This window comes from Siphateles boraxobius, unplaced genomic scaffold, assembly GCF_051911475.1.
Source record: "Siphateles boraxobius isolate OS27281-9 unplaced genomic scaffold, OSU_SipBor_1 3, whole genome shotgun sequence".
In the NCBI taxonomy this organism is placed as follows: Eukaryota; Metazoa; Chordata; class Actinopteri; order Cypriniformes; family Leuciscidae; genus Siphateles; species Siphateles boraxobius.
The window spans coordinates 574,470-590,245 of NW_027508919.1; positions in this window are offsets into that span (position 1 = coordinate 574,470).

Consider the following 15,776-nt stretch of genomic DNA (forward strand, 5'->3'; position numbering starts at 1 on the left):
ACTGCTGGAAAGAAGCCAGCAGTTAATATGATAATTCATCTGTTAATTTAATCACTTATTGCACTGTTTTCTATTGTGCTCACGTTGTAGGCTGTAATGGGTTGTTATTTTGTTGTTTTGCATTTTATTTTATGTTGAAAAAATTATAATTTTTTTTTGGTTTAAGGTTCACACTGGCAGTGTTTTTTTGGTTCACACTGGCAGTTGAAATCAGTTCCGTAATACGCAATACGCCCCCAGCGGACGTCGTACTACACCGTTGAAAAGCGTCGGAAGCGAGTAGCCTAGTACAAGAATGGCGGAGATTTTTTTTAACAGATGTTACTGTTCTTGTTAATGAACATGAATTTAACATAGTAAATCTGCATCTAACTTAAGATAATACTATACTGTCAACTCACTGTCAAATATGCGTTTCGAGACAAAACATGTAATATTAATATTGCAGCCTGTGCGGCAAACTGTGCTGAAGATACATGGCATCAAAGTTAGGCAACACAAACCTGTTTCAAGACTTGAAACATGCAGAAACTATACAAGCAAGGTTTGTTTATCAGTAACAGTTACCATAGCAACGCTAACTTCCGCTGGAATTGTCGGATAGGACACGATTTTCTTCGCACCGGACTCGTTCGCACCCGTTTCGGAATTCGGACCCATTCGCATGCATTGCGGTCTGCGAATCTCCACAGGAAATGAATGACTTCCGGTCGTTTCGGAGCCGTATCGGAGCTGATTTCAACTGCCAGTGTGAAGGCGGCGTTAGCAGAAAAAGATTCCACATATTGTCATTAATGCAATTACAGCTGAAAACTAGAGAAGAAGGGGTAATTTGTCACTCAATGAGTTCAGACAATTGGCCAAGTTTTTGAAACTGCCTATACCTGAATTAACCCTATTTCTCAGGATAGTTTTATTACTGGCTACATTAAAAAAGGTTAAATAAATAAACAACAACAATACAACCATATTAAATCAAATGGGTGGTGTTGAAAATGACCATATAAATGTATCAAACTGTTGTGTATAGCAATCATTATTATAGGCCTAATATTAGAATATATTAAACATACTTTACTAAGCAAAAATTTGACCACCAATTTGAGAATTACCATCATGATAACCGCAAATGTAACATACAGTATATATATATATATATATATATATATATATAAACATGTAACAACAACAAACAAGGTCAATAAGAATTATGTTTATTCAGCAAGGACACATTAAATTGATCAAAGAGTCAGTAAGGCCTTTTAAAATTTTACAAAATATTCTATTTCAAATAAATGCTTTTCTTTTTAACTTTCTATTCATAAAAATACCGCATAGCAGCACAACTGTTTTCATCATTCATAATAATCATAAATGTTTCTTGAGCATCAAATCTTCATATTATAGTGATTTCTGAAGGATCATGTGACGCTGAAGACTGGAGTAATGATGCTGAAAATTCAGCTTTGATCACAGGAATAAATTACACTTTACTATATATTCACATTGAAAACAATTCAACTGTGTTTTAAATTGCAATACTGTTTCACAATTTTACTGTATTTACTGTGACACCTGTCCCTTTGGTTGTTATTTATAGTGTGTTGACACACTCATGTAGTTTGTCATGTCCTAGTGTGACTGTACGGTGTTGAGGTTGTTCTCGGCTGATGTGCGTTCGCTCTCATGTCTTATGTTTCGGGTGTTTGTGTGAACACATGGCTTCTGTCATGTCTGGTTGCCATATGCCTTTTTCACATGCTTTAGCTTGTTTGTGTGTCTCATGTGCTCTTCTGTCAGTCTCTAGTCTTGCCCCCGGCCTCATGTTACCTGATTATGGGTTTATTTGCTCCTCCTGCTCTCCTTTTTTTACCCGCCTGATTTACTTCCCTATTAATTCTCCTTGTTGTCTGTCTTGTGCTGGTTCGTTTTGTGTTATTAGCGCTCGTGTCCCTATAGTCACCCGTCGGCCTGTGGATCTTCTGTCGGGTTGACGCGTCACATCGTGTCATCTTTCCCTTTAATGAGCCTTTTATCTCCCATCTCCGTTTTTGCCCAGTTTTGTATTGATTTTATTTTTTTATATACATAGATCTTATTGAGTTTTGTTCTGCGTTTGGGTTCTGTTTGCAAAAAACTTACAATTTTTGATCAAATAAATGCAGTTTTGGTGAGCATAAGAGACTTTCATTCAAAAACGTAAAAAATTACCGACCTCAAACTCTGTGATTTTAAGTACAATGCAATAAATCCACTTGGTCTTCCTAATAATTTAAATCAAGTTGCTATAATAGCTTGACAATTAAACTTTTCACATACAGGCTTAAATTAATAAGAGATTATGACACCAGTGAAATAATATAATAGTACATGCATATGTCATCTCAAACTTTATATTGAGTTACTGGAGATAAAACAGAGAGTTCAGCAAAGGACAGATGATGATGTAAGAGCAAGACATGCTGTTTATTAACCCACCACAGGGCATAAACTCCCAGAATGCCCTATTATTCATTAAAAAGCATTACTACAAACCAAAGCCGTCTATTAAAATACATAACGGTAATGTATACATACTATGAACACTCACAGTATACACATATTTGTGGATTATAATTGTATTTTTATTGTTTGTTTTATGCATACTGTATTTATTGTGCTGTCAAGTTTTTATCTTTGTGTTGTTGTGCAGCATTGGTCTATTTTTATGTGTATAATCCCATTGTATTTGCTCATATGGCAGTAAAACTTGTATTACTCTAGTAGTCTAGTTTACCATCTTCATATCTATCATGGGTCCAACAATCACGGTGTAAACACAAGCTCATAGTTCAGTGTGGTCTGACCTGGACTCTCAGCGCTGGACTCTAGTGTGATGTTGATCATAGTCTCTGGGATTTGAACAGATTATCCCATTGCCAAATCCATGTGCTATTTAAACCACTGTACATGTTAAACAAACAGCTGAGTAATGAGCTAATGATTCACAACGGAAAATGATTTCAAGACCCCATTTCAGTATATCATTCTAGACCGACTGACGGTACACTGTGTTTATGTGTGAATTCTTTCTCTTATTATTGTCTGGAATAATTTGGATTCAAATTATTCTATTGTAAACGAGTACTGATTGTGAGCCACTTAAAGTGACGTCACAAGCATAATAAAAAATATATATAAATTTGACGTTTCTGACATGTTAACGGGGGTAGTTGTCCTAAAATAACAAAAACGAAAATGTAAATATAAAAATGAATAAAACCTATATAGCCATATTTAAAATGAACAAAAACAAAATTACTAAAACTCGAAGTAAAATTAAAATGAAAACAGAAAATATGTTTTAAAACAAACTAATTTAACTTATTAATACAATTATAATAGTAGGCAATATTAATGATACTCAAATAACAATGCCCACCATTTGGTGAAAATAGTATTTAAAAAAAGAAAAGAAAACATGAATATGGATATTTTACCTCTAAAAATGTGTATTTTCATCCTTATTTGTCATTAGGTGTGTCACAATTCATGTACTTATGCACTAGTCTGTGTCTTTTTGTATAAATAGTGTGAGTAGTGTGTTTCCAAACAGAAAAAGTGCATTTGAAATACCCAATGCACTATTAAGTGTGAAATGTTGGACACGTCATATATTCAACATGCACTACACGGTTGAGTACATAGCCTAGTGTACAAGTGCATATTAGAGCATCATTTGGGACATGACTATTGACTAGTCCAAGTCCCTCTGTTATCTGTTTAGCACCAGTAGATGGCAGCAAATCTCCCCATATTTTCTCAAGAGGCCGTCGAGGTCTTCCATGAAGTTCATCAGGGTTAATTGTGCAGTTAAACACTCACCCCGTGTGTGCAATGTAGCAGAAGTTTAATTGAAGACTAATGTGTTACAACTCATATTAACTTTGGACTGACACTATGATGACAATAAATTCAGTGTTCGCACTCCACACAGCTTGGAAATCAAATTTAGTTGTTTACTGCCTCACACACACAGGGTGAATTGGCCTTGGCGCAGGCAGATCCAGCAGCATACGTTGGTTTATTGCCGTCTTTTATTGCTGTTTTGGGGGGAGGTGTGTATTAACGGCTAAACTACACACCTCAGCAAAAACACTGCAGCAGGACCAGTTCATTCTGTGTGCTGCTAAATATGTGTGAGAGAAAATATGTAAAACACACACACACACACACACACACACATACACACACACACACAGGGAGAGAGAGAGAGAGAGACAGACTGTGAAGAAGAACAGTTGACTGAACATTATTGGAAAACAAATTAATGATCTTGCGGCACTAAATATGTCAGCAGAAGCTCTTTATTTTTTCCATTGACTGAACATCATTGAAGGTAAAACAAAAGATGCTACAGCACCAACAGCCCAAAAGATGCACAAATTTGTGTTTTCTTGTGCAAAACTTGCCATTATAATGCCAGTTTGCTCTGAATGGTTTCCAGGGATTTCTGGATGTTTGCTATGGTTGATTACTTGTCCAATTCAAAAGAGCCTTTCGCTTGATTCATCTGACGAATTAGTAAAAGCTGAAGTGTAATACTTACAGTTAGGTGTTTGTTCAGATCACTAACCCTTTTATTAGCTATACACCAATGATGCATGTGTCTTTTCATTGTGATTCAGTTCAGGCAGCATCTCAAATGCACTCAGACGAGATGATTTAAGACGAGAGCGTGACATCCCATATCAGATCCTGCTTAACATTTAAACTAATGAGGGGAAATAGGGAAAGGCATATACCTGGACAGATGCACATGATAGAGTTTACAGATGAGTATAACAGTCCAAGGACAGACAGCTGAGATAAATGCTGACTGAGACACTAACACAGACGTGTCATATTTACACATGACACACATAACCTGTAAAGTAAACACTTCATCATGTCTGTTTGAAACCATGCATTCAGCTGTTATTTGTGTTTATTGTACCAGAAATATATGAATGCTACTTTTTAAGCAACTGTCATGGAGTTAAATTTATTTCTCCATCCACTTGACCTGAATAAAGTCCTAATAGCATAGAGATTTGAACTCTATTGTGAACTCTATTGAGTCCTAACGTCTGCATGATCGTAACGTTAAATATTAACATGTACTTAATACATGTTATAATACATGCAGTGTTATTTTAGTATGCTATTGCTGATATACTATTAGCAAGCATACTAACCTAACACTGCATCCTCATCTATTATTTATTTTGCATTCAAATATATTGTGAAAAAATATTCAATCACCCTATAGGTTCCAATTTTCACTATTAACAAACTATTAACTATGAATTTGCCTCAATAAACTCCTAATTGTTGCTTATTAATAGTTAGTAAGGCAGTTATTAAGTATAGGTGTTGGGTAGCATTAAGGGATGTAGAATATGGTCATGCAGAATAAGGCATTAATTATAAGTACTAATAAACATAATATGCATGGTAATAAGCAACTTGTTAACAGTGAGAATTGGACACTGAACTTAAACGTTACCAAATATTCTGCTCATACAATGAAAGTCAAAGGGGTCCCGTTTTGTTTAAATCATAAATAATGACAGAATGGTCTACACACGAGCAATTAGTGCAGTGAATCCTGACCATATGAATTTACATGCATTTGACAGACGCTTTTAAGTAAACCAACTTACACTGAATTCAAATCATACATTTTATTAAGTCAAGTGTCCCTTTTTGAGCTGCAGGAATGGCTCTAGTTCACTCAAAACTGAAAATTATCCCATAATTTACTCACCCTCAAAGCCATCCTAGGTGTATATGAGTTTCTTCTTTTTGTAGCAAAACACAATTGGAGTTATATTAAATAATATCCCCGCTCTTCCCAGATTTGTAATGGCATTGAATAGTGCCGGAGTTTTTGAAGCTCCAGAAAACGCATCCATCAATCAGTAAAGTATCATCATTAGAAGTCTAAAACGAGAAGTTTTAGAGAAAAATGTCAGAGGATTTTGATATAAGAGAAAAGGAGCTACATATGTCATATATGCATGGATGGATGCGCATTTTGGAGCTTCAGAAACTCGGACAATTTAATGGATACAAAGCTGGGAAGAGCCAGGATATTTTAATTATAGCCTAACTCGGATAGTGTTTTTGCTGAAAGAACAGAATCAAATACACATGGCTTGAGGTCATTTTTGGGTGAACTAGCTGCAAAAGCAATATGCGAGCACAACGGTCAAATACATCCGTCTAGCGCATGTTTCACATAGAAAAACAATGAAAAGCAGCGGACAGCAAAAAAAAAAAAAAATGCATTGTGACCTGTTCTTTAGACCTGAAATCACAGCTGGAGATCCAAAGACCTCCGAGGTTTTCTTCCTTATTTCATTTGACATGCTGCTGACAGAGTCCAACATCCCACGTGTGTTTAATTAATCTGATTTAGCTCACACACACACAGCTGTTGAGTAAGAGAAGCTGTGTGTCTGCAGGGACTGCTTTTAAAGCAGGTGTTTTCCTGCAGTCTGTTTCTCTGAAGAATCAGCTCATTCAGAGTCTGTGACAGCTCTTCAGCGCTTCTCGGGCGCCGATAATCGGCTGTTTACGCAAAGAAGACTCTGTGCACACCACTGCTGATGCACTGTGTGTGTGTGTGTGTGTGTGTGTGCATTAGTTAGACAGCTTTAAACGACAGCACCAAATGTTACTGATCCCTTGAGAATCACAGTTCAGTGGGTTCCTTTTCTCTCTTTTCTCAGTCTATTTACACATTTTCTGTTATGAGTCTGTTTTCTCTCCTTGTGTCTCAGAATAGAAATCTTTTTACACATTGTACCCGAGAAAATGTGTTGTAAGTGTTTGTGTTGTAAGAAATTCAGGGGCCCTATTACCACAACTTAAATAAATGCAGGGTCGCATGTTTAAAAATTGAATTTGTATTTTTCTGTTCTGCGTCCCAGATCGTCGCCCTCCTCTATTCATTTTGGTCATGTGTCTCAGGAAGTGAGAGGTTGATGCATGCACTTGATAATAAAATACGTTTTGAACTCATTTACAGAATTAAACAAATATGCTTCCTTTCATTACTTTTAACAAATAAGTTTTTGAGTATAACAATTTATTAAAGGGAAGGGATAGTTGACCCTATGAAAATTCTGTCATAATTTATTCACCCTCAAGTTCTTCCAAGCCTGTATGAATATTTTTCTTCTGCTGAACACAAAAGAAGATATTTTACAGATGTTAGTTCACCTGATTGGTTACTAATATTCTTCAAAATATCGTATTTTGTGTTCAGTAGAAGAAAAAAATTCATACAGGCTTGCAAAAACTTGAGGGTGAGTAAATGATGACCGATTTTTTTTATTTTTAGGTGAACTAAGATAAGATAAGATAAGATAAGATAAGATAAGATAAGATAAGATAAGATAAGCCTTTATTGTCTCCTATTGGAGAAATACGTCTTGGGCATTCGAAAGAACAATGGCGTCACATTACGCATAACACACAATTAACACAGAACATGCTCTTAACTGCGGGGGTGGTGATGGTGCAGTGGATAAGACACATGCCTTTGGTGTGAGAGACCCGGGTTCAAATCCACTGTGAGACACCAATGGTTCCCTGAGCAAGACACTTAACCCCTAGTTGCTTCAGAGGCGTGCGACCTCTGACATACATAGCAATTGTAAGTCGCTTTGGATAAAAGCGTCAGCTAAATGAATAAATGTACAATAATGCCCCCCGACAATAATGCACATTTCCTGGTAATCATACTGAAGTCAATAGCTTCTGTATTGCACAATACCGAATTGCATACTACCATATCAACTACATATAACCTACTTATATCGATATACTTACACATACCCATATACACATAAATAATATTGCACCAGTGCCCTATCATTACACATCCTATAACCATAATGTTAGTACATGAAGTCTTATTTAGTAGTATTTGTCACATACACACACACACACACACACACACACACACACACACACACACACACACACACCTTATCTGTTGTTACTTCATTAATTTGATTGAACCTGTTAAGTTTACAGGATGATAACCTGTACCTTCTGCCTGAAAGCATAAGGTACTATCCCTTTAAATGCGGGATGTTATACCTCATGTGGTGCATTGCATACCTACGTACGTAACGTTGTTTAGCTCCAAACTGATATAAAAGTAGTAACTATACATTCGACTTGTGTGCTACATTAACCCAGGGTTAAAGATGAAACTGTTTCAAGTATGTATTCCTGCTATTGAGGTGAGCTGATGTGTGTTTTTATTGCATGCAATACAATCATCTGATTATTGAGGGATCACTTTGCAACCCGTTTATATTGACGTTCTTACCAACAATCTTCCATCCTATTAAAGCAGCCAGAGAAATCTAAAATCAAAAATCTCTCTGATCTCCTGCAATGATGTATTGATCTCAATTAATGAACTGCTCAGAGGAGAGCGAGAGAAACCATCCCACTCCATTTCAAATTGTGGTTCAGGCCCATTGAATGCTTAATTGTCACATGCCTATCATGTCTTGTGTTGCACATGGGTGTTTTGTTATTTTGGGTCATACTCTGATCCCTCCCCTTCGTTACCTGATTATTGTTTGAGTTCATCCACCTGTTCCCTCCTGATTGGTTTCCCTTTTTAAGTCCCCTCTTGTTTGCATTCTGTGACAGTACGTTGTCTAATGTTTCCCGTCCCCTGTGATCCTCCAGCACGTTTCATGTTCTGTTGTTATTTTGTATTCATTAGTTATGTTTTCCCCCTCGTGGGTTTTGTTCTTTTGTAATTAAAGCTCATTCTCCTGCACTTGAGTCCTCGCCCCTGTTTGCATTGTACCAGCCGTGACATTAATATGGTTGCATTGTTTGACTGTCTGCTAGTTTTATTTGCAGTTTGTAGTTGAGTTTATCATGTTTAGTAAAATTTTGTTCTGTGATGTCAGATGAGTTTGTTCCTCTGTTAAAGTGATCAGTTCGTTGAGTCGATTACTCTTCATGTGTTTTAGGTTCGTGTGACATTTTATCATTTTTATACATGTATATTGTTCCATAAGCATTCATATGATGAGTAATTGTGTGACATGTCTGTCCTTTAATAAATGTGCATGAGGTAAAGCACATATAAATATCTAACAATAAACTTAAATAAATGGACAGAAATTAAGTCTTTCCTGAAGTGATGTAATCTAAACGGTATGTATAAATACTTGTAATTATAAACTCACTCACTCTCAACTGTTATAATTCATGCAATTTAATTGCACCGAGAGAACATTTTATATCCAGCCACACTTTGCCAGAAGAGCAAATCACATACCCAGCCTCTCACTCTCTCCTCGCCTGCCTGCAATGCATGTTAATTTACGTGTTAAATGAAAGCAAATCAGTTATCCACAAAAGGAGAGAAAGAAAGAGAGAGAGAGAGAGAGAGAGAGAGAGAGAGAGAGAGAGAGAGAATGTGTGTGTGTTGTGAGTCCCAGACGGCCTGATGTTTCCAAGGGTAGCAGCTGTTTCTAAGACCCTTATGTGACAGTTTCTGTGCGTGTGTGTGTGTGTGTGTGTGTGTGTGTGTGTGTGTGTGTGTGTGTGTGTGTAAAATCTCAGATGATATCCTATAACAATCAGAATAGATGGACAACAAACTGTGACTTCCTAAAAAAGGCTCCAATAATCTCCTTTACAGTTACACCAAAGATTTCAGATTTCAGATCAACATTTCTCATCAAATGCTATCCATATTCATTTAACTCTATAATGGATGAAAAACATTGATTAATTTGTGTCTTCTTAAACCAACAACAACAAAGATTTACTTTATTATTGTAGTTTTCTTTTGATTTTCTATTCCAAAGTTTTAGTGAAAGGGTAAACAAGTTATGCATCTCAATTTGGCTCTTTTATTATATCTGGTAAGTCAAACTAAAAAATGCATGTTAGTTGGATTAATGCAGTTAAAATTGTGGTTCATGCTCATTGAATGCTTAATATGGTTGCATTGTTTGACGAAACTCAGTATTGACTCATTTGTGTGTTTTTATTTTTGGAAAAAAATCAGAGACAAAGTTAATACATACTGTAAAAATATCCCTAATATAACTTAAAAACGTAAGTTCAGTTGCTTTATAAAATTTTAAGTAGGTATAATTAAATTGGCTGTGAAAGTCATTTCAAATATTTTACATTTATAACTTGAAAAAATTGGTTAAATTATTTAAGAGTATAATTAAGAGTCAAAGTAAAGGAAAACACATATATTGTTATGACTTATTGATCATTATTTTTTTTTACAGTGCTGTAAATGAGACATTAAATTTCCTGAGCAATGAAAGGGCATCTTCAGAGCAATAGTGTTTCTTTGTTTGTGCATGAGATATTAGTTTATGTCAGTGGTTTTCGATTGGGCGTCAAGTGGTGAACCAGAACAGCCTTAAAACTGTTTATCATACAAAAAAAAAAATGTTTAAGTTAAATGAACTGAAAAGACCCAACAATATGCAGAATTTTTTCTATATGCCAAATAAGAAAACTTTTGTAATTTTGTAAATGCATAAACACTAGCATAAACGTATCAGGATAAAAAATGTGACAGACATATGAAATAGTGAATTAGAAGTGTTTTCTCTTTATTTTGCTGTCCTAGCTTTATGATTGCATGGTTAGTTGCATTTTATTATTTGTTTGTCAGACTAGAGCTCTTGAGACTATGAATAAATGAATCTATTCCTCCTTCTCTTTCTCGTATCATTTCATCTCCATCTTCTCTCTGTGAGTGATCTGATTGTAGAAAACAGAAGCTTTTGTTTCTCTCCTCTTCTCCCTGCAGGCGTTTTGTCTTCTGTCTCAGGGACCGGTGGTAAATTTAGAGGCTTGTTAAAATCTGTCTCACACTTCCTACAGCTCTTTCCCTTGCGCACACACATTCCTATTTTCTACTGAATCTTCCTAATTTTTCACGTTTAATCTTTGTTTTAATCACACGGGTGATAAGCAGGTTCGTTCTTCACACAGAGGATCATTTTCCTTTCCGTCCATTACAGCGTAAACAAACTCATTTCAGCCAAATCTCACAGGTATGGGCGTCTTTATGCAAATCTCATAATGCTCCTCAATCTCTCCATTGTTTTTTAAATCCAAACAGGAAGGTTTATATGAAAACAGCTTGTCTTTTCACTTGATTTTCCTCAAATCGTTATTAATACTTTTTAATATTTTGAGCCCTAATCCTAACTTACATCTAGGCCTACATTTTTTTTTTCACCTGACGGATGATAAAACATACTAGCCTAGAAACAATTTTTACTCGGAATTACTCAATTGCAGAAATCTTTACAAAGAAATGACAAGTAACACTGAATCAAACATGACATTTTCAAGTAGAAAGACTTAAAATGTACTCCAACAATCAATTTTTGTTTTTACAACTTTGATTAGTCTATTTGTTTTCACAGCGCAGGTGAATAAAACCCCACAGATTTACAATGAAGGAGACTTGAAATAATAAACCATGAAAGTGTAACTTTGCCGATTTTCAATAAGGTTACAATGTCGGCAATGAACGTTTACTCGTTCCACCAAGAAAATCACATTTATTTGTCAGTAAAAGTCCGCTGGATGACGCAAAGTTGCGGCAACATGCCCAGTGCATTATGGGTGATGAAGTTTTCCTATTTATGTGGGAAAAGGGAAGACAACAGCATTTTTCTCTCTATTTTCTCTGGTTTGGTAGAACAGATTTAAAAAAATTTCTGAAGAAAATACTGAATATTTTTTCATTTTCTTTCTCATCCGTTCCTCTCCACACATCAAAGGCCCTGTTTCCACCTGGTATAAGATGCGTTTCGTTCAGTCGAATCAAGAGTAGACGAGAGAGACAGATAGCACACGTACGTCTGCAAGATGTCTGTTAAAGATCACTTCATCTGGAAAGCATCTGCTGTTTACTAACATCTTATTGACATCTTTAAGATGTCAGTTTAACATACATTCGAAATCATTACATCTTAAAGACATTTTCTAAACATCTATTTGACATCTGACAGGAAACATCCTATAGACGTATTGTAGAGGAGCAAACACTCCTAAAAATACATCATCCAGATGTAAACACGCACATCAAATAGACCTTTCCTGAAACGTGTGCTATCTACATTCCCGTTCACACCTAATCCGTCTCTTTTGTCCACTTTCAACCACTTCTGTCCTGATTTCTTCGAGGACGGGTAAATCAATGTTTTCTAATGGATGAATTAATCTCATGCAATTTACATATGAAAACGACCGGGAGACTTTAGTTTCTGTTCTGACAGACGCAACACCAGCCGAATGCTGTGTGTTTGTGTTATGGTCTGGTGGACCCAAGTACGGCGACGATATGACCCCTGCTACACCGCTGTTCTGCTCTCCCAACACAATCTCATGAAAGTGCGTATCTATACCACAAATGTTATTTCTCCTGCCAGTTATAAGCCAAAAATGGTTTTAGCGTGCATATGCTACGCACTGAAAACCCATTGGGTAGGATTAGGGTGGAGAGTGCGTGCGTATTACACGCCATAAAGTGCGTATCATATGTACGCGAAAACTGCGTAGCATATGCACGCAAAAACTATTTTTGGCGTATAAATGGCACGAGAAATAATGAATGCTCGATCAACATCAGCCATCTTGCAAACAGACAACCGGCTAGCACTTGCCCCTCCCACAAGAAGCGGATTTCGCCTCAGACATGCGTAAAAAAACTTTTTTTAACGCACGTCAATTTCGCTTTGGACGCGCGAATGGATTCAAAATGTTCAAGCGTCCAACTAGAAGCGAATTTGAGGCTCTATTCGCGTTGGTGTGAAGGCAGCGTTAGAAATCAGGAACAGTGGCGTCATGCCCATTCAAAGTGAGGGGAACGTGCCCCCTCAGATTTTTCCTCCATGATAATTTTTTTGATTCCTATTATGCTCCATAATTACCAGAACCAGATCAGGAATGCGATTTTTCCGGGTTCTCCGACCTGAAAATGTAACATACGTGAATGTGACGGGGGGGCGTCTGTCGGAGTGAAAAGGAGAGGATATGAGGACATAACAGGCTGACGTGCGTACAGAATTTGTCCTCCTTTCCAAGTAGGCCTATCAACAAGGATGTATTTGCGTTCAGCTTGTTAACCTGCTCAATTTCGTACCTCGGTCGCTCTCGCGCTACAGTGGTATCGTTTTCAGTTGACAAAAACATCGCCGTTAGGCCACCAGTAGGACTGGCCGATATCGATTTAAAAAATATATCTATATATTTTTAAATGTGATATGGAATAAGACCATATCGCATATATCGATATAGTTCAAATTTGCGCTATGATCCTTGCTCCAAACAAGCTGATGACTGCTTTTGTAGAAATATGTAGGCCTATATCGTGCATTATCAGTTGCATTTCTGGCGCCTCCGTCTCAACAGCATTAGTGTACAACGCGACAAATACTCATATCAAATGTTAGCGCAGAGGAACGGGACACATCAGTTCAGTGAGTTCACAAAAGTTAATTATTTGCGTGTGCTTTAAAGCCTTGCCGGTTAAACATGTCATTCACTGCAGATGCGCTGTTATAACATGCGCTTTACTGAGCGCGAACACCCGACGTGCACATGCACTTAAAAAGCCTGTCTAACAGCGCCTGGTTACTTGACTAAGTTATCTTGCGAGTCTTATTTCGCTAATACTCTCAAATAAACACAAGGTTACACACAAATACATAAGGAAAGTTGGTTATGTCTAAACTGAAAGCAAACCGAGAAAATTGAGAGAAATCTGCTTGTCAAATGAAATGCATATTAGACGAGTCGCGTAGGCTAACGTTACGCAGCAGTAGCCCTAATAATAAACATGCAGCCGCTTGTCCTTAAAGGGATAGTTCACCCCAAAATAAAAATTCTGTCATTATTTATTCACTGTAATGTTGTTCCAAACCTATATTAATTTATTTCTTGTGCTGAACACAAAAGAAGATATTTTGAAGAATGTGGGTAACCAGACAGTTGCTGGTCCCCATTGACTTCTATAGTGAAAAATATACTATGGAAATCACTGGGGTGCATCACCTGTTTGGTTACCCACATTCTTCCAAATAACTTCAACTGAAGAAAGAAACTTATTCAGGTTTAAAACAACTTGAGAGAGTAAATGATGACAATTTAAATTTTTGGGAGAACTATCTATTTAATGTTAATAAAACAACAAAATCGGTATATTTTCCTGCTTTTTTGTCCTTAGCCAATCACATGCCTGATTCTTCTGGATGTGTAATAAATCGGTCAGCATCAGCCCGCCCCTTTTTCCTAATATGGTGTCTGTATATCAAATCAGCGCTCTAGAATCTTTGCTGTGTGTGTTCAAGCAACTCGTCTCGCACGTTGAGCATGGCAATGTTTTACAGATGGACTTGAAGTGGTAAGTGGGCAAAGCAACAAATCGGCATTGAATTAGTTATCGGATGATATTAAAAGGTAGTGGGATTATTTGTGGCTGACCTGGAAATTTTAACTTGATCAAAAAGTTATGGATTTGAGATTAGCTGCGAATTCAGAGCATTAACTTAAGTTGTGTCAGTAACGTTATCGATAGCTAGCCTAGTCTAACCGTCAGAAAACAATTGCCTCAGATTGTGCCCCCTCCCCCCCGCCCCCCGAAAATTTGGCTTGCATGACGCCCCTGATCAGGAATGATGAGAGAACATTGTGCTTGGAATGTTTTTCACCTGTTTCCTCAAAATGTTTTACACCTGTATTTAACGAATTCCTCTTGTGATCCCTGATCGACCAAATCGCATCTTATTAATACCAGGTGTAAACAGGGCCAAAGCAAACATATTGTAACAACAGAAGGTTTTAGGTTGTCAAGAGGTTAACACCGTGCTGTTTCAATAGCGATGGCCCGGGTTTATTTCTCCAGCGACGCTGACAGAACTGACTGTATACAGAAACTGTTCCACTGCACCAAACATTTGAACAGCCATAAAGCAGAAATCAGCGTCGCTAAACGGGCCAAGTTTCCTTCAGTCAGACACATCGCTCGCTCACTCTTCTCTCTTCCCATCCGCTCTCGTTCTTTCTGCCTTTCATCCACATTTAATAACTTCCTCTCCGTCTCTGCACTTCCTCCATGATGGGGCTCTTTGCTTGTGGGAACAGAGGGGTTCATTTTTCTATTAAAGGACTCGTAGATAAATTATATGTGGGCTCAACGAGATTATGGTGGGTCAAGAGAGAGAGAGAGAGAGAGAGAGAGAGAGAGAGAGAAGGAGAAACACACTGAAAGGTTTTATAAAATACATTTTCTCTCATTATAGGCTATGCATTAATAGGCTACTTCCACCCCACCAATACAGAGGAAAATAAATTATCAGCATGCATGAATGTAAAGTCTCTCTAGGCTATATTTCTGTAAATAAAGTCTGCGTAGAAATTATATCTGAATAAAATTGCATTTGGAAGAATCTGGTTAAAACACAGATCTCTTTCATAGACCGCAATGAAACGAAGGGTACGCTTTTAAAAATCGTCCCCCAAAACACCGCTGTCGTGTAAATGAACGGCCAAAACACATAGATTTTTTTCCGTTTTTAGTTGAAAACCGGCGTAGTGTAAATGGCCCCTTAATGAAGAGCAAATTGATACTTCGCTGAGCTGGGCTATCCTGCTTCTCAGATGCGTCTAAGAGTAAAAAAAAACATCTCATAAACAAAACATTCTCACTACACTGAGATTTA